Below are 19227 nucleotides of genomic sequence, written 5' to 3'. Positions count from 1 at the left end.
CATTTTAAGACCATAATCTCCTCAATATGTTTGTTTATCCTACTACTTGAAGCAGCAATTTTTTTTTTTTTTTTTTAATATGGGTATTCCTTTATGATGACCCGGTAAATAGCATTATCATCAATTTTTAGTGAAGAGCAACATGGCAATTCTCACATGTTTATCTTTAATAATATAATGTTATTTGCTTTACGTCCCACTAACTACTTTTACGGTCTTTGGAGATGCCGAGGTGCCAGAATTTTGTCCCGCAGGAGTTCTTTTACGTGCCATTAAATCTACAGACACGAGGCTGTCGTATTTGAGCACCTTCAAATACCACTGGACTGAGCCAGGATCGAACCTGCCAAGTTGGGATTAGAAGGCCAGCGCCTTAACCGTCTGAGCCACTCAGCCCGGCTTGTTTATCTTTAAATAATGCAGTGCAGGATAAATTGGGAGTCTTGTAATAATAATGTTATAGTATTTTACGTTACACTAACTACTTTTACGGTTTGCGGAGACGCCGAGGTGCCGGAATTTTGCCCACAGGAGTTCTTTTACATGCTAGTGAATCTACTGACGTGAAGCTGAAGTATTAGACGAGATGCTCAATTGTGTGATATGTTTTGAGCTCAGTGGAGAGTTCGCGAGGAATGACCTAAGTAAACGAATACACTTGAGCAGAGCTTTTAAAAGCAGGATAGATCATAACGTGAAGATAAAGATGGAATTCTAGAGGACAAATTGGGCAAATATTCATTTGCATGACTAGGAGTAAGGGATTGTAATAAATTATCAAGGGAAATGTTCAATAAATTTCCACGTTCTTTGAAAATGTTTTTAAAGAAAAGCTAGGTAAACAATTGACAGGGACTCTGCCACTTAGGCGACAGCCCTAATTGCAGATCACTGATGAATGAATGAATGATTGATTTACTGACCTTCAAATACCACCTGACAGAGCCAGGATCAAACCTGTCAAGTTGGGCTCAGAAGGCCAATGTTCTACCGTCCACGCAACTCAACCCGACAGGTACCGTAATGTTGTTTTATAATAATGTTATTTTATTTACGTCCCACTAACTACTTTTACGGTTTTCGGAGGGTAATGTTGTTTTAGCCCTTAATATACTACAGCCATCACCATTAGGAGAGCATGACGCCGAGTACGATCGTCCCTGGATTTTCACCTGGGCAGCCATAGTCTGAATTCTAGCCAATGTACGTGGAACTTCAAAATAAAATGTCACACCCTGTGGTTCATCTTTCATGTTTGCTTACTTTTCCGCGAATAACAGCTTACTGCTAGTTAGAAAGGTTCATAACTAGGGGCTTTTGCCATTAAAATAATTATGACACCACCACCATACCACTATCTGCATCCCGTAACATTCAATATCAACCAACGTCTCAAATGTTACCTCACGTACAGCAATTTCTAACTTCTTATAAAATTTGCTACGGAAGAATAGAAGAACTACACAAATCCAGTGCAGAGAGAGAGAGAGAGATAGGGGCTTTTGCCATTAAAATAATTATGACACCACCACCATACCACTATCTGCATCCCGTAACATTCAATATCAACCAACGTCTCAAATGTTACCTCACATACAGCAATTTCTAACTTCTTATAAAATTTACTAAGGAAGAATAGAAGAACTACACAAATCCAGTGCAGAGAGAGAGAGAGAGAGAACATCGTGTGAGGTACGATGGTATTTGACTGGTACCTAACAACAATAACTACAGTACACTTTGATGACAAAAACTGCCCAGAACATTAAATGGCAGCAGAAACAATAGAATACCTTTAATCTAATGATATTATCTTGCAGGTCTGCAGCCCTCATTACCAAATTCCACCAGAATATATTCGTATTCCCATTTACGCATTTTGCAAACAAACTGGAAAAAAGGGAAATAAGTGCTACAGTGCAATGACAGAAGTCATGCATGTCACTAGATTCATACTAGTCTTCTAAAACCAATAATGTCCGTAATACATAATAATAAACGATGTGAGATAAATAAAGTTAAAAGTGATATTAAAGAGCATTTGAATTCTTCGCATATCAACTCAACACGCAGATACCTTGAAGAATGAAGTATATCCCAGTACCTATGGGCATCACGAACCATAAAAGTTTTAAGCACGGGTATTTTACACCAATTCTATGCCAACCTGTTAAAACACTCCCCACAACACACACATTAACCTAGTTGTAAAATTATGTCAACTTTGTTCATACATCTTCTAACAATCTATTCAACTCAATGAAGGTATCCTTACCTCACGAATTAATAAAAGACGTAAATAACAACAAAACAAGATAACAGCAAAATTTTAATCATAACACACGTACTTCATATTCAAAGATAAATTCGAGACCAAGAATAATTTTATCGTCACGAGTATTCCATGGAAAACATAGAAAACAGGCTCACCAACATCTCCTTAAAATTCCAATAATCCACCTCAGTTCGTTCTTTTCCCCATGTAAACTAAAATAAATCATTATTTTCTCTATCCCTCCGGCATAAACATAAACATGACCCAGAGATGTGTATTTTGGGAGTTGGAGTCACTCGAGAGAAATTCGCGGTAATTTTTATCGTACGAGCTTGGTGGCTCTGGTTGTAGGTAACGTCATTGCAACCAGGGGCCTATTCCACAAAAGTATGGTCTTGTACATTACAAGTTACTAGTGTGGGTTCTTGTAATGTATGGAGTTGTACATTTCTGTTCCACAAAAGATTAAAAGTCTCTTGTATATTACCAGTGAATAGTTACAAGTTTTACAAGTGACGACATATCAATAAACATACTACGTCATAGCATGAATCAGTTGTTTATCCTCGTATTTCATTCGTTAAATTAGGTTATACTTGCCGCATTTATCGTAATATCGTATTTTAAAGTAACTTATGCAGCTAAGATTCAAAGAACTAATATTCCTGTGAATTTCTTAATGCTACGATGTTATTTTTCAGTTTATTTCTTTGATGATAGAAAATTACTCCGTTATTCTCACCCATTATGTTCTTCCGTGATCCTTGCATATGTTCCACGATAGGTGATATAGGCTACCTTGGTCTGTCATTAGGAATCATTTGCCGCTAATAACGATATTCGGCCGCCAAACATAATTGCAAACAGAGCATGAATTGTTAAAATGATGTCAAGAGAACCGAAGTTATTCATTTTGAAGGAAATAGAAAGAAGGAAAGATGTTTGTTTTGGTGCATTCAGCGAGAGTCTGAAAAAGCAAGTCAAAATAAATGATTGGATGGAAATATTTGACTTGGGAAAAGCTCATGGAGCTTTTGAGGGGAAAAGTTGGACGTATGGAAGAGATATTCTGCTCATTAATGATTCCAGGAATGTCCTTTTACGAACATGTTTGTTCAGTATTTTCAGGCCAACGAACAATTTGAGGAAATTTTATATCATTTATTGCAGCTACCACAGAATGACCACCATTTCCTAGCCAATGTAGTGATGTTAGTAACCGTTGTTTAGCAGAGAGAGATTTATTTCTGTTCGTAGGATGTTTTAACCTATGGCCATTATCTATCAAAAGTTCTTCCACTTGTATTGTGCTTAAGCTAAAACGTTCATTGTATTAAAATACAGTGTTAAACTGGAAGTTTATTCTTTCCCTGTACAGATGGTTTATTTTCATCACTATGTCTACTGCTAGACCACATATTTATCAAAATGTACCGGTATCTGAAATAAGCATATTTAAATAGCACTAGTACATTTATGTATTAATGTCCTTTCACTGGTAGAGAATTCTTCCCAATTGACTAGTAAGTTACAAGTACTAGTACTTTTGTGGAACACACCCATAAAAATTCACTGGTAATTTGTAAGTATGGAGTAGTAAAGTACAACTGTAGAAAATTCTTTTGTGGAACAGAAACTCTGGTATTTGTACAAGTTACTAGAGAATTTACTTGTAATGTACAAGACCATACTTTTGTGGAATAGGCCCTCGATTGATCAGGTGTTGAGTATTGGCGATGGCAGAGGCCAGGGCAGTAGCTTGTGAAGCAGCCTTGCCAACACAGCAGGCTTCTCCGTTGGCTGTTGGATGCAGCTCAAAATGCTTAAGGCTTGATGTTCCCTATACCAACTATCGAAAAGGGGTAGCCTAAGTCTAGTGGTAGCCCACGTCTTGATACCAGCATACGCCACTGCTATCTACACCAGCGCCGCGTAGTTTAGGAACATATCAACCAGCAGAAGTCGTCACACTATGCATTTCTATTTGTCCTGATGCAACGCGTCAATGTATAGAGTGGCTATTCGACCGCCATATTTGAATCTACTTGAACACCGCGTCCACCATATTTTTAGCGATAGAAGCAAGTGGGCGTGGCGATCGAGCTACAACTCGTTGGTGATTGTGAACACAAAGTGCACGAAACATTATGGTCACATTTTCTTCATTATGAAAGTACTCAAAGGAGCTTAATGTATTCTGCAAGTGCATACATAATTATGTATTAAACAAAGAAGAGGAATCAACGAATTTCTAGTACTGTTCCGTAATTACAAAAGGAATCAGTTTAGGCCTAAACTGTCATTCAGCACTACAACACATAGAGAATGAAAACAATAGAAGAGAAATTACTGAAAGTACGAAATACATACACTCTAAATGTACATTAGCTGCAATGAACTTATTACCAGTATTAAATGTACATTAGGCCAGTCCAACGTGCTAGAAAGATGACTCCTCTTTAACTCGTTGTGTCTGTCAATAACCGACTCGTAAATGTATTTTTAATTTTACAAAATACGGAATTATTTGTATTTATACCTGGGTAATGTACTTTATTTCTTCTTCGCAAATAAAACTGCCGTTTCATGTTCATTTTAAAAGTACTCATGAAGAATGGTTTTATATTTAAATCTCTTAAACGGACACAGGCCTATCTTTTAAAACATTATAAATTCCCTGGTCGTGATTTAGGTGGTTTATTACAAAGGCAACCTTCTGTCTCTCATGCAGTCAAAGTTGTGAAATGTGCCGCACATTAGGACTGGGGGAAAGGGAAATGTTCAATAAAATTCCAAGTTCTTTGAAAACATTTAACAAATGGTTAGGTATACTATTGATAGGGAATCTGTCACCAGGGCGATCTAACACCTTCACTCCAGTGCATCTTTGAAGATACTTATGGAATAAGGTGGCAGTAGCATGAGCATATGACATGCCGAAAGCAACAAATACTGATTCTTCCAGCAAGTTGTTTCACTTTGTCAACCAGCAACCGTTTATTTCTCCATGAAACTTTTTAAATTTTGGAGAAATCACTCTCACTCCAACACTAGCGACGCACACTTTCACATCCTTGTCACAATTTGAATATGGTCAGTAGCAAAATTTGGTACTCTTACCGTGCTTACCCGAGTCCTACACATGCTATCTATATACCACCAACCTTACAAGTGATGGTGTTGAACTGATGGTCAAGACAAATGCCTATCGAACAAATATCGGCCCTGATCTGGGGTTAGAGTCTCAGTGTATCTCAGATATTGGCCTACAGTACATACTGTATATACGTCCGAGGCACCATGGCATATACCATGTTAAATCAATGTAAAACCATTTCCAGCAATGTATATAAATTCCTTCATTTATAGTTCTTTCCGATGGGTACATTTATTTCCATGCGATACAGATCATGATGAACCAGTCCAACTACTGGTTTGAAAGCTGTGGAGACCTGAATTTCAATCAATCAATCAATCAATCAATCAATCAATCATTAATTTGCATTGAGGGCAGTTTCAAATCAAATCAAAAAATCAAATCAAAATCTCTTTATTTGCAAATGAGGTGTCTACCTCGGTGGCAAATGGTACACTAAAATACATTATTGTCAAGCACTAAATTTAAATTAACAAGAGACGAAGAAAATTTTCCTAGAATACAATATTATACAATTTACGCTAATAATTTGTTCTATTAAACACACACATCATCCTTAATAAATTTATATTGTTTACAAAATTCTACTTATAATATCTTACAAACATAGTCAACTCATATACAGTATGTGAAATTACTTCTAATAATAATATACAACTGGTATAAGATTAAAATTAACATTGAATTTATTTACGTATTTATATTTCACCCATTTTGGAGCCTAAGTAGCATGACGACCTGCTGCGTCTTAACCAGAGCCCCTTTTGCCACCACTTTTCAGAGTTCCTGAAGGGCCTTCACAGCTACCGTAGCGGTCCCAGGGCCCTCGAAGTCCCCACTGTACTTCACCCCTACAGGCACTCCCCTACTTGGGCTGTCCAAACTCCATAGACCAGGGGATGGAATTAATTTAATCACACACATTTTTTCTTTACAATATCCTGCACTGGTCGAATGCCCTCTAACATTTCATTTATTTTCTCTGTTGTTGTTTATTCTCTTCTTGAATATCTGTACAGATTTTGGAAAAGGATCAAACACTACCCCTGGTAAACTGTTCCACTCCTTCACGCCCTTCCCAATGAATGAAAATTTACCCCAATCGCTTCTGCTAAAATTCCTTCTAATTTTGTACTTGTGGTCAGTTCTACCAATATAATTATTTTCCAGATGAAGCCTCTCACGGATATCTCTCCATGCTTCTTCTCCTGTATAGGCTCTATATAATCCTATAAGTCTAGTTTTCTCCCTTCTCTTACTTAAAGTTTCCCACCCAAGTTCCTTTAACATTTCTGATACACTACTCTTTCTATGTGGAGTGAGGGCATATGATTCTGCTGGTGGTGATTCATCTCTTGGATGGGGAAGTCAGGCTTGCACAGACACCTTGATGTTATTCGATAGAAGTAAGATATGTGCCGACACCGGGTTTCATCCTCTACCTACCTTCGTCATATCCAGATACACAGGTCGCCCATGAGCCTAAGCTATAAAGTTCTGCCTGCTTCTGGCCTCTCCAGAGACCACATAACATTATGTAATGGATGATAATTGTTTCCATTTTCATCCCCAGTGAAAGCATGGTGCCTTTATAATAATCAACTAATAAAATATGACTGTTTCCTTCCTACTACTTACCCTAGTAATTTCAAATGCCAAACCACTTAAGCCGAAGTCATCAGACTGGTGGCCATAATTGTAACATAATATTCATAATTTCACATTTTACAGCTGTGTACCGGTACTGTTTATTGTAGGGACTAGGGACATGCTGCTCATTTTGAGCAGTGCCTGTTGGCTCAGTTATGACATAACTGTTTTCCGCTCACCTTTGCAGCTGCCATTCAAATCTTGAGCCAATGACATGTAAGATTTTCAATGAAACTCTGGCTTGATAATCTTAAAATCATGAGATTTTGAGTCGTGTGAAACTTTTACATTTTCTGTGCTGATTAATATGCTTTTTTAGTGTAATGTATTAAGGAGAAAGTGAGTCAGTCAACTTGTGTTCTTAAAACTAATGCATCTGTCTGCATTTATATAGAAATATTGTTAATAAAAAGATGACCGGGCGAGTTGGCCGTGCTCGTAGAGGCGCGCGGCTGTGAGCTTGCATCCGGGAGATAGTAGGTTCGAATCCCACTATCGGCAGCCCTGAAGATGGTTTTCCGTGGTTTCCCATTTTCACACCAGGCAAATGCTGGGGCTGTACCTTAATTAAGGCCACGGCCGCTTCCTTCCAACTCCTAGGCCTTTCCTATCCCATCGTCGCCATAAGACCTATCTGTGTCGGTGCGACGTAAAGCCCCTAGAAAAAAAAAATAAAAAAAAAAAGATGCAATTATATTTGGTACACCTATCTAGTACTTCAACAAGATACTGCTAGTTTTACATAAAGAATGTCACAGAGACAGTCAATGTTCAAGCAAGAAGTACTTTTCAGAAAGAGGAAGATTTTTCTTGCAAAATTGTTCCAAGACAGGTGTTAGGTGGACTGTGAACTTATTTCAAAATAAAGTGCGAATTACAACCGTGGTAAAATGGCTGGAACCTAATGAATGAAGAATATCAACTTTAATCCTGATTTAGAAACTGTGAAACAGCTGACAGCCCACCCACAAGCACAAGTATTTTAATGTCCTAAAATAAATGGGCGTGGTGATGAATCAAGGACACAAGATCTAGGAAATATGAACAGTACACAGTTTTCTTTGTTAGGAAATCACTAAAGTGTCTAATATATTTTTAGAAAGGCAGTAACAACACAAAATTGCTTATTACATTAATAAAAAATCATGATACACTAACCAAAAATGTTAGGGATATTTTCAGTTTATCTGCCAATGTTACATTTATGCTGTATTTATGGTTAGATTCTGAAATGCGTTGTGAAGAATATTCAGTAAAAATTGTGACTGGCAATGGATTTAAGTATTTATAAAGCAAGTGCATTGCCCAGCTCCATGACTAAATAGTTAGCATGGTCCAAAGGGTTCCGGGTTTGATTCCTAGATGGGCCGGGGTGTCGGAGGATGGGCATGTGTGTGCCGTCATAGGTAAGGCTCCATTCTCGCAGACACGCTAATCGCCTATCAGGCATCAAGTCAAAATACCTGCATCAGGCCTCTTCGGAGGCCAAACAACATAATTGTAATTAATACGTACATTGTTTAAATCGTGGCAACCCTGCCTACTTCACAGCTAGGGACATTTAACTCAGAAATGGTAAACAAATCTAGTACACATTTTCTGCTAGTGGCTTTACGTCGCACCGACACAGATAGATCTTATGGCGAAAATGGAATAGGGAAGGCTTAGGAGTTGGAAGTGGCCGTGGCCAGCATTTGTCTGGTGTGAAAATGGGAAACCACGGAAAACCATCTTCAGTGCTGCCGACAGTGAGATTCGAATCTACTGTCTCCCGGATGCAAGCTCACAGCCGCGCGCCCCTAATCGTACGGCCAACTCGCCCGGTAATCCAGTACACTAGAACTGAAGTGGTGTACAAGCAAACTTGTCAGTGTGACTCGCTTCTATGAACTGAAATAACTCGTCCTACACTGTCTATGGCAGATCGCATCAACACACTAGATAAGCTGACGATAACACTGTTGACGTGAATGAAAGTGTTGGTTCCAAGTTGTGTAAAAAAAGTTCCAAGACACCCATTCAGTAACAGATGGGCATTGCGCAGACCATTCATGCAAGAATACCACCACCTCAAGAGCAATATATATATGAATTTAAGCACGGAAACACCATATACACACAGCTGCTACTCCGTGGTACGAGCTGTGAGACAACAAAAGAGTCATTGTAAGTACCCAAATGGTGCACAAGGGACTCAATGGTGGGGAACTAATCACGATAACCCTTCAGGACTCCTCCACACGGTGGATTGCATTCGATGGGCTAGAGCACATCAGACTTGGGTACAAGATCAATTATCCAGAACGTAGTTCACAGATGAAGTGAGAATTGGTTTACACCCTGATGATACCTCCCCGCGTGAATGGGGGGCAAGAACGAAACGTTACAATGAATCGTTCTCGGTAGAATGTCACCAACATCTTGGAGGTTCGGCGAAATCCTGGACAGGCATTGTTTCACCACTGGTTCACATTGAACGTGACGGCTGATGTGTACCAAAGCAACACTCTCCGACCCATAACGAGTCATTTTGCAGAGATTGCAGGAGATATATTTACTCTATAAAACGAAATGCTTGTCCACATTGTGCAGCAGCTGTGAACATAGCTGGAAGGATATGTTATCTGCAGAATGGACCGGCCAGCATCTTCCCTGGACATGATCCGCATAGAGCATGCGTGGACCCTTTTTAAAATAGAAATTTCAAACCATCTACATCCACCACTAACGATTCAGGTCCTAAAAGATGCTGTCATCAACGCGTGGGATTGTTTGCCTCAAGAAATGTTCAATAATTTGGTACTAAACATGTCCCGCTGTATTCAAGAGTGCCACACGGTTCGTAGAGAACAAACACGCTATTGACTTGTGGATGCATTAAAACTGTCTTTAATTTGTGGGGTTTAGTTACATACGAAGTGTTTTTTCACACTGAATCCTAAGTTATTTGCCATGTTTTGTTGTACTTACTATTCTAAGTTTCACATGAAGCAAGCAATATGATATCGGTTCTACTTGAAAGCAACAGAATCTGGTATGACTGAATGGGTATATATTTTTACAGGGGCATTAACAATACAATATATTGTAACAGAAGCGCCCGTACTTTAGTTCAGTGGAGAGCATGGATTGACGCCAGGGTGTATACCGTCCATGTTCGGAGAGTAGGAGAGAGATGGGTAGTAATAATAAGTTTTCCTCTCGGCACCATGGCACCAGTTCATCCCACGGTGGTTGACGACCTTCGAATTTCGGCTGAGACTAGAACCTGAGAATCTGATGTCCGGTGGTGTCTGCGTGCAGCGTGGAATATTTAAATTAGCTTTTATTCCACCGAAATCACATGAAGGGAGTAGAGAAATGTGTGGACTTCGCACGGAATGTCAATAGAATATGATACGATACTTCTCTACCGCACTGCACTAGAGATTGTGACATGACACTGTTCGTATAATTCACAAGTTCCACGGTTAATAGGGTTGGACGCAAGCACTTCGAAGAAATTACTGGGCCAGTTGGCCGTGCGCGTAGAGGCGCACGGCTGTGAGCTTGTATCCGGGAGATCGTGGGTTCGAATCCCACTGTCGGCAGCCCTGAAGATGGTTTTCCGTGGTTTCCCATTTTCACACCAGGCAAATGCTGGGGCTGTATCTTAATTAAGGCTACGGCCGCTTCCTTCCAACTCCTAGGCATTTCCTATCCCATCGTCTCCATGAGACCTATCTGTGTCGGTGCGATGTAAAGCCCGTAGCAAAAAAGTTGAAACTTGTGTTTATTTAAAAATCGACAAATGATATCACCTTTTATAGACGAACAGTTGAGATTTTGAATGTCCAGGTAGAGGTAGGGAGAGACATAGTGCGTCGGCGTCCGTGATGTCCTACGTTGTCGAACTCCTTCCCCCTCACCATAGACCTCCTCTCGGCACCATGGCACCACTTCATCCCACGGCGGTAGACGACCTTCGAAGTTCGGCTGAGACTAGAACCTGAGAATCTGATGTCCGGTGGTGTCTGCGTGCAGCGTGGAATATTTAAATTAGCTTTTATTCCACAGAAATCCCATGAAGGGAGTAGAGAAATGTGTGGACTTCGCACGCAATGTCAATAGAATATACGACACTTCTCTACCGCACTGCTCTAGAGATTGTGACATGACACTGTTCGTAAAATTCACAAGTTCCACGGTTAATAGGGTTGGACGCAAGCACTTCGAAGAAATTCAAATTTAGTATCACAGTTTGTGACGATGAGAAAAATTAGCAGACTTCAAAATAAGAAAGTAATTACCGTCTGATGCACTCGCCGACGAACTCGAAATTAATGGGGTAACACAATGATCTGGAACCTTCTATGACTTTAAGGTTCAGTCTTACGAAATGAAATGAACCATTACTTTGGCACAGTCCAATGAAGAGAAATAAATTAAGTCACTAGGGCACAATCTCACGTAATGCTTGAACACGACAAAATTAATGTACAGTTCTATAAATGCAAGTTAGAGCACACACAATCTTATGGACAAAAATAACGTTCTTTCACGTAGGCATAGTCTTATGAAATGAGAAGCACAGTTTTATGGAAAGAAATTAAGTTTTCACTGAGGCACAGTCTTTATGAAATGAGTTAAGCACAGTCCTCGAAAAGAAAGTAAGTTTTACTGAGGCACAGTCTTTATGAACTGGGACGCACAGTCTTCCGAAAAACACAGTCATTTGAGAAAAGTCCAGGCGGAACAGACCCGTAAAAGAAATTAAGGTACAGTCTTTGCGAACTGAAATGAAATTCGTTAGTCACATCGTGATTGTTTAAAATATCAATCATCTAAGACCTTTCAGTTCGACACTTTACGAAGCCGATTCTATCAATCTTGTATTGCTGTCTGTACAGATTAGTCACTATAATTCGCCTCCTTCAATCTCACAAGATGTTCAAGTCCTAAGATCGCACTTCTAACACTTAGAAAATTTAACTGAATCACTCACGCCCTGTTATCGGCACTCAGCCGGACAGAGTAACGATCTCGAGTACAATTTCCACAGCTGGCCCGCACGACGTGGCATCTGGGATACGAATACACACACTGAATTCTACTGAGCCATCACGCTTCTTTTATACGCGTGAGTCGGACTGCGAGGTCTCTTCAGTCTTTAATAACTCGGCTATTCTTCCTCCGATTTTCTATAAATTTGGTACATTATTATCTGTTATAAGGATCTATATGATGATGTGGTTAAAACTTTGATCGGGCATTCCATTCTGGAGATAACGAAATGGAAGCAATAGAATGTTCGATCATGACGTCACTTGGCTTTGGCTGGTTCCCCGCAGCGAGCGATCTCCTGCCTCGCTGTCACATTCGCTCCCGCAGCGCTCAGTGGTCTTTTTTAAATCATAGTAGACGGGTGTTAGCGCAAGTTGCGTAAGAAATACTTTGACGGCGAATGTCGACAGGGCATTCCCGTTTCATCACATACATTATAATTAATTACAAAAGCAATTGGAATACACTGGCTTTAAGTACATGCAGCATTACCATATTTACAGACAATGAAAATATTACAGTAAACATGAAAGTATCAAATATACACACACTAAATTTACAAACAAAAATTACATTACACTTACCAATAACCAACTGTTAAATGCACACGGGGAGCGAGCATTTAAATTACATTTTCTCCCAAAAATAATATAAAAACAGTAATGTACAGCATTATTTTCTACTTATTATGGACTTACAACTAGTGAAGTTACTTTGATTTTAAACATGATTCTTCACTAGAAAATTAAGTAAAGGCAATATTTCAATCAAACGAGCATGTTTTCAGTTACACCTAGCTTTTCGGTAAGTCTTTTAGACTGCATTTGGATGATTACATTGTGGCAATGCATTGCCTGGTGTCCATGCTGCTTGAAAGTTCTGCTCTTGTTTAATGAGTGAAGCTAATACAGGAAGCAGGAAAAGGAAAAAAGGACTGAGCAAGTTGGCCATGCGATTAAGGGCGCGCAGCTGTGAGCTTGCAATCGGGAGGTAGTGGGTTCAAACCTTACTGACGGCACTCCACAAGATGGTTGTCTCTGGTTTCCCATTTTAACACCAGGCAAATGCTGGGGATATACCTTAATTAAGGCCACGGCCGCTTCCTTCCCACTCCTAGCACTTTCCTGTTCCATCGTCGCCATAAGACCTATTTGTGTCGGTGTGATATAAAGGCAATCTAAAAAAGAAAATGTCAAGTAGTGACAGAGAGCTACAATAGCCAGTTATTCAGCTCCTCGCGGTTGCAATGTTCTTCATTCCCTGCAAGCATTCTGGTAGAACTTTATACTGCAGCCTACGGGATGTAAATACATGAGATACACCAGAGGGTGGTCGAAAACAACATGAACCGGGAATATGAGCATTTGAGTGTTGGTCAACGTGATAAGTATTTTGAAAAAAATAATGCATTATCTCACGTCGTCCTTTTATCAGCTGTTGAACGTAGTCAATCAGATCATTTCGCAGCCGAATTCAAATGGGCTATGCGAGGCAGTGTTGCTAAAATTGCACGTGACTTGATACTGCTTTAAAGCAACAATCGAAGAAAAAATTCGCCAGGGGCAGAATTAGACCATGAAACACCGAACGTACAGTATCGCCCATAGCAAGTATGCTAAAGTGACACCAGCTGAATCCATGGTGTGTTTGTTTTTGATGCTGATTTCTCGTCATCTGACCTGAGGTGCAATAGAAAATGTTCGTTAAGCAGTCGTAGCATGCGTACAGTGGACATGGACTCGCACTGTAATACTAACCTAGTCAGTGTCGACCGCCGTCCAGCTTCGGCAATGATTCATTAATTGATAGATAGATATATATTTATTTCAATAATTACCGGTAATTACAACGAGCCAAAGGCTCATACAGAGGAATTGTACAATGAATAATATAGTCAATGGCGGATCTACAAACTCTGATACTTACAATGATATAATCAGATGACTTAAACACTAAAAGTAGAGACATCAATACAGAAAGTGTAAAAAATAGAAATAAAATACCATTCTATAGTTCCTAATTATACTAAGATACTTAAACTATTTAGTACTACAAGTGAGTAACAATGCAACAGGATTGACAAAGCGGTGCGAGTGATTGTTTTAAACATTACATATTTATATTTATATTTATATTTATATTTATATTTATATTTATATTTATATTTATATTTATATTTCACCTATGAAGTATCTATTCCATAGATTTTCCTTTGCCTTTCGTTTGAAAGTGATTAAAATAGGAACAATTTTTTACGTAAGCAGGAAGTATGTTGTATGCTTGAATTGCTGAGAATTTACAACTGTTCTTCCCATATTTTGAGGAGTGGATGCGATACAAGGCCAAATCATCTGCATGTTTAGTTTGATACCTGTGGTTGTTTGAATTGGTCATTAAAGTAGTGTTATGAAGTATTATGATGTTTCTTTTTATTTTATACATTAGTATGACAGAATTAAGCTCTGTAATTATGATGAGAGGTGGAATTTTGGTCTGAGTGTACAGGTCTTTTACTGGGGTGTATAATGGTAAGTTAAATATGTTCCTTATTGCCCTGTTCTGTATCACTATTTGTTCATTCAGGGAAGACTTTATACAATGTGACCAAATTACGCATAAGTACTGCAATTGGCTATGTACTAGTGAATAATAAATTTGTAGTAGGAGGTGTTTAGGGATTAAATATCTAAGTCTTTTTAGTAACCCTGCAACTGGGGCGATTTTCTTAGTTATGTATTCAACATGGTCATTCCAGGTCAGGTTCTCATCAATAATTAATCCAAGGTATTTCACTTTATTTACTTTTTCTATTTCCGTATCATTTATCACTATTTGAGTGAAGGATTTTTTGGTTTGAAATAAGCATGTATTTAGTTTTCTGCAGATTCATTGTCAATTTTTACACTGGAACCAGTGTAAGAGAGTGAGCATGTCCTGCTGCATGTTTTCTAAAACTGTGTCCTTACTTTTGCCCGTATGGAAGATATTGGTGTCATCAGCGTATAATGTGATATAGCCATTTAGATTACATGAAGAAATGTCATTTATATAAATGAGAAATAAAATAGGACCTAGTATGAAACCTCGTGGGACACCTTGGGTTACATAGTTGGCAGAGCTCGAGTATTATCTGCGCACTTTTTAGCGATAGATCTACACCCTAGTGCTGAATCGGTCGACTTCGGTTATCTTCGAGATTCGTATTGGCAACCTTTGAAACACAAACTAAGAATCGCTTATGATCGCTGTGCGACATCTGGCGTACAGTTTACGTACTCGTACTGTTGTTGTTTACACAGCAAAGCCAAACTATAGAATTCATGCTAGGAACAAGTTTCGCATCGAGAAATGTTATATAGTATTACATATTGTGTGTGTGACACAGTTGTTGGCGTAAGATAATAAAGGTTTAGAAAATCCATATTGATCGATCATATTATCGATTCAATTCAGATTTAATTTCCATTCAGTTGGCTGTATTTCCGGAACCGGCAGTGCTCCTTCCTTACTCCTCAACCCAGTACCAAAATCTATCACTAAAAAGTGCGCGTACAATAGTTATTCACGGTAACAAGTTGCTTTCGCTCTGTTAAGTAATTTCTAAACCAATTCAGCGCAAGGCCACGAATTCCAGCCTTTTCCAATTTGCTTAAAAGAATACTATGGTCAACAGTATCAAAAGCTTTGGTAAGATCAATGAATAAGCCTGCTGCAATGTTGTTGTTGTCTACAGTGGATTGTAACATTGTAATGAGATCAACAGTAGCTACTTCTGTACTAGATCTCTCTCTGAACCCATATTGCCCCTTATAGAAGAAATTCTTTTTGTTTAGAAAAGCCAAAAGTATTTTCTTCACAACTGTTTCTATAATTTTGGAAACGATTGATAAAATCGAAATTGGCCTATAATCACTTGGATTTAATCTATTCCCTCCCTTAAACACAGGGATCACTTTAGCTATCTTTAGTTTATTGGGTATTATACCGGTAGTCAGGGACTCATTAATGATCTCTACGAGTACACCTATTATAGAGTCCTTTGCGTTTTTTATAGTGAGGTAGTAATGTCATCTATACCGCAACTATTCATACTTTTAAGGTTAGATATGATTGACTTAACTTCTGCTACATCCGTTGGGTACAGGTAAAGGGATTCAAGACTAGTAAATTCACTGAAAGACACCGCATTATGTTCAGGAATACTTAGAGCTAGGTTCTTGGCAATGTTTATAAAAAAGAAGTTGAATGAGTTACACAGGACCTGTTTATCAGCTATTACTTTCCCTTCAATTTCAAGCGTGGTACACGAGACCTTCGTTATTTTTTTTATTATGAATGATTTCGTTCACTAATTTCCATGTCTGTTTTGGATTGTTATTATGAAATTTGAAAAGGTTTGAGTAGTAGTCATGTTTGAGTCTTCTTTTTAAGTTAGTTACTGTATTTCTACACCTGCAGTATTCTTGTCTCAGAAGCATGTTATTCTTGTGAGTAGGATGTTTGAGTTTTGTATGCAAGCAGTCTCGTCTCTTTATAAGGGTAAGAAGATCATTAGTAACCCAAGGAATTTTCCTATGTTTGTTTATGCCCTTTAATGTTGTATTGTGTTTATTAGGACAGCTCGTGTAATTGTCCTTTTGTCGTATTTGGTTAATGAAAGAATCATACAATATATCTATTTGGCAACTGTTCGCATGGTATGTATCTGACACCACTGTTCATGTAGGTATTGCTCGATTCATTCTCCTTACACATACTAGGTATTGCAGAAATATTGAAGTGAGGAGATGTTAGGTGAGTGTTTTGGTTTGGCCATAGCATGTCAAAAACTAAAATATTATGGTCACTTAAGTCATTATATTAATTTGATTCTGTATAGCATAATTCAGAATTATTCACTGGTATGTGGTCAAGTAAGGTGCTAGCAGAGTCACTTATTCGGGTTGGATATGTTCTATTGCACTGAGCAAAACCATAGCAAGTTAGAAAATTGAGATACTTTCTTTTTAATTGGTCAGTGGATAAAACATCAATATTGACATCACCTAGGAACAAACACAGCTTCTTAAGACTATTAAGCTGACTGAGTAGGCTAATTGTTCTAGAGAACTCAGGAATGGAGTGGCACAATTCCGGTTAGGATTGTATCCGACAATAATGTTAATGTGATTGCAACCTTTCCTTTTGAACTGATATCTGTAAATCTCAATCCACAACAAGGTATGATTCAACTCACATTTTGATATCAGTTTACTTTTCAACTATGCGATACGTAAATACCCACTTCATCTCCCTCTCTACCATCTCTGTGAGCAAATACACAATCATAATTCCTTAGATTATAGAATTTAGCTTCATTGCTAGTTATCCAAACTTCAGCACAACCACAATATCCACTTCACCAATGAGGAATAACAACAACTCAATATCGTCAAGCTTATTTCTGATACTTCTGGTGTTAAGGTACAAAATCCTAATCTCACTAAGTAAATTAACTGAAATTGAACCATGACATGAGTTCACGGTAATATCCAAGGTTTTCTGCTGAATGAAATAGTCCAAACAGTTGAATTTGACTTCATAGCAACCTAGAGGAAGTTTGGGTATCCTCTTATAAGATTATTTAAAGTAGTCCTATCACTAGTCATTTTGAGGTTGAATAATGTGCCTGGGTGGCATAGACTTGGTAATATCTTCCCCCTTGAAGGCGTTTAATGTCCTCGGTGTTCTGAATGCGTACTGATCGGTGATTCTCCGATTTCCTTACGTATACTTTGCAGTCTTTGGTCCACACAAATTTATAACCATGTCCCTTCAGGTCCCTCGCCAGGTTATGTAGGTATTTATCGGTCGGTGTCAGGTATTCGTTTATATAAACAGTTCTAGGGGCAGCCTGAATGCCTACCTCACTCGACGTGATGTTTTTCATCTTTTTGGCCAAAAGAAATTCTTCTTTCTTGAGGCGGCTACAAAATTTCACAAGGAGAGGTGGTGAGAATTCAGGCTTTCTGGAGGGTATTATATGACACGCATCGATATCACAAACGGCCACTTCGACATCGAGTGCTTTACCGAGGCCTTTCACTATTGAAAGTGGATTCTCATTCTGAAATTGTGGCAGGCCGTGGATTTCCAAATTATTTCTTCGAACATATTGTTGCAATTCTTGGTTTTCTGTCTTTAGTTTTACTACCTCTGCTTGTGTTATTTCACGTTCTTTCTCAAGATCATTTACCTTGCATTTTAACATTGCGATTTCAGACATCGCCATCTTGAAGTTCTCTGTAATTTTTCGAAGAGAATCTTTTACCTCGTCGAACGAGTCCGCACAAAATGACACAGCCTTTTGAATCTCGCCCTGCTCCGTTTTTATTGCCTCAAGTTTTGAAAGTCCTTTATGAATATCCCTAATCACGTGATCTATTTCACTAACGTTAGACACACACTCAGTCTCATTACTAAGACATGCCGTATCGTCACACCTACCACAGTACCATTTTTTCGATTTATCATCAATAAGTTTCCTGAAATATTTCTGGTGCTGTCGAAATGGTCTTAAGCAAGTGCAGATTTAGCAACACCGTCTCCCAAAGCTGATTTGAATTTGCCCATGAGGTCATTGATTCGCTAACTTTGGCAGCTGCTAAACTGACAACGGTGAGGAATATGGAATTATTTATCAGTATGGCCAACACTATAATGCTAATGTACCCGGTTCACTTTGTTACCGACCACTCTATATATTCAAAGGCCAAATCAATCCTACAAAGAAACAAAGAAAGTCGGGGGAGGCCACCTATCCTCAGCATAGTACTTCGTATAACTCTCAAAGGCAACAATATTTTAAAGGTGAAAATCAACTTGTTGGAATAACAAAAACATGCCCAAGTAGTCACAGAACATTGCCCATAAAAGTGCATGAAAATGCTATAAGAGTTGCAAAGAAAACACACAATCAGTTTCTCAATGAGCTGAATCTCAAAGTTTGACTGTTAGAAACCTAGAGCATATTACAGTTAAGGAAATGAACAGGTACCGTGTTAATGTGTATGATTTAAGAAACTACAGTTTCAAAGATGAAAGTGAGCAAAAACATGAGAGT

General features: G+C 38.6%; 1 protein-coding gene across 7 annotated transcripts in view; it reads right to left on the bottom strand.

Annotated features, from left to right (window-relative positions):
- LOC136864304 (rho GTPase-activating protein 12) overlaps positions 1-2453 on the bottom strand; it is a 417475-nt gene extending 415022 nt beyond the window's left edge. For 2 of the 7 annotated variants that reach the window (XM_067141110.2, XM_067141116.2), the window contains exon 1: positions 2276-2398. The gene's annotated coding sequence lies outside the window, so the exon portion shown is untranslated. Of the gene's footprint in view, positions 1-1793; positions 1854-2077; positions 2185-2275; positions 2399-2430 lie in introns of those variants that run through there. The other 5 variants (XM_067141113.2, XM_067141111.2, XM_067141114.2 and 2 more) reach the window with 5 other exon arrangements.
- Positions 2454-19227: the final 16774 nt, after the last annotated feature.

Source organism: Anabrus simplex, chromosome 2 (assembly GCF_040414725.1).
Source record: "Anabrus simplex isolate iqAnaSimp1 chromosome 2, ASM4041472v1, whole genome shotgun sequence".
NCBI classification, from domain to species: domain Eukaryota; kingdom Metazoa; phylum Arthropoda; class Insecta; order Orthoptera; family Tettigoniidae; genus Anabrus; species Anabrus simplex.
The sequence above is the reverse complement of the archived record's forward strand: the minus strand, read 5'-3'. Positions and strand labels throughout refer to the sequence as shown.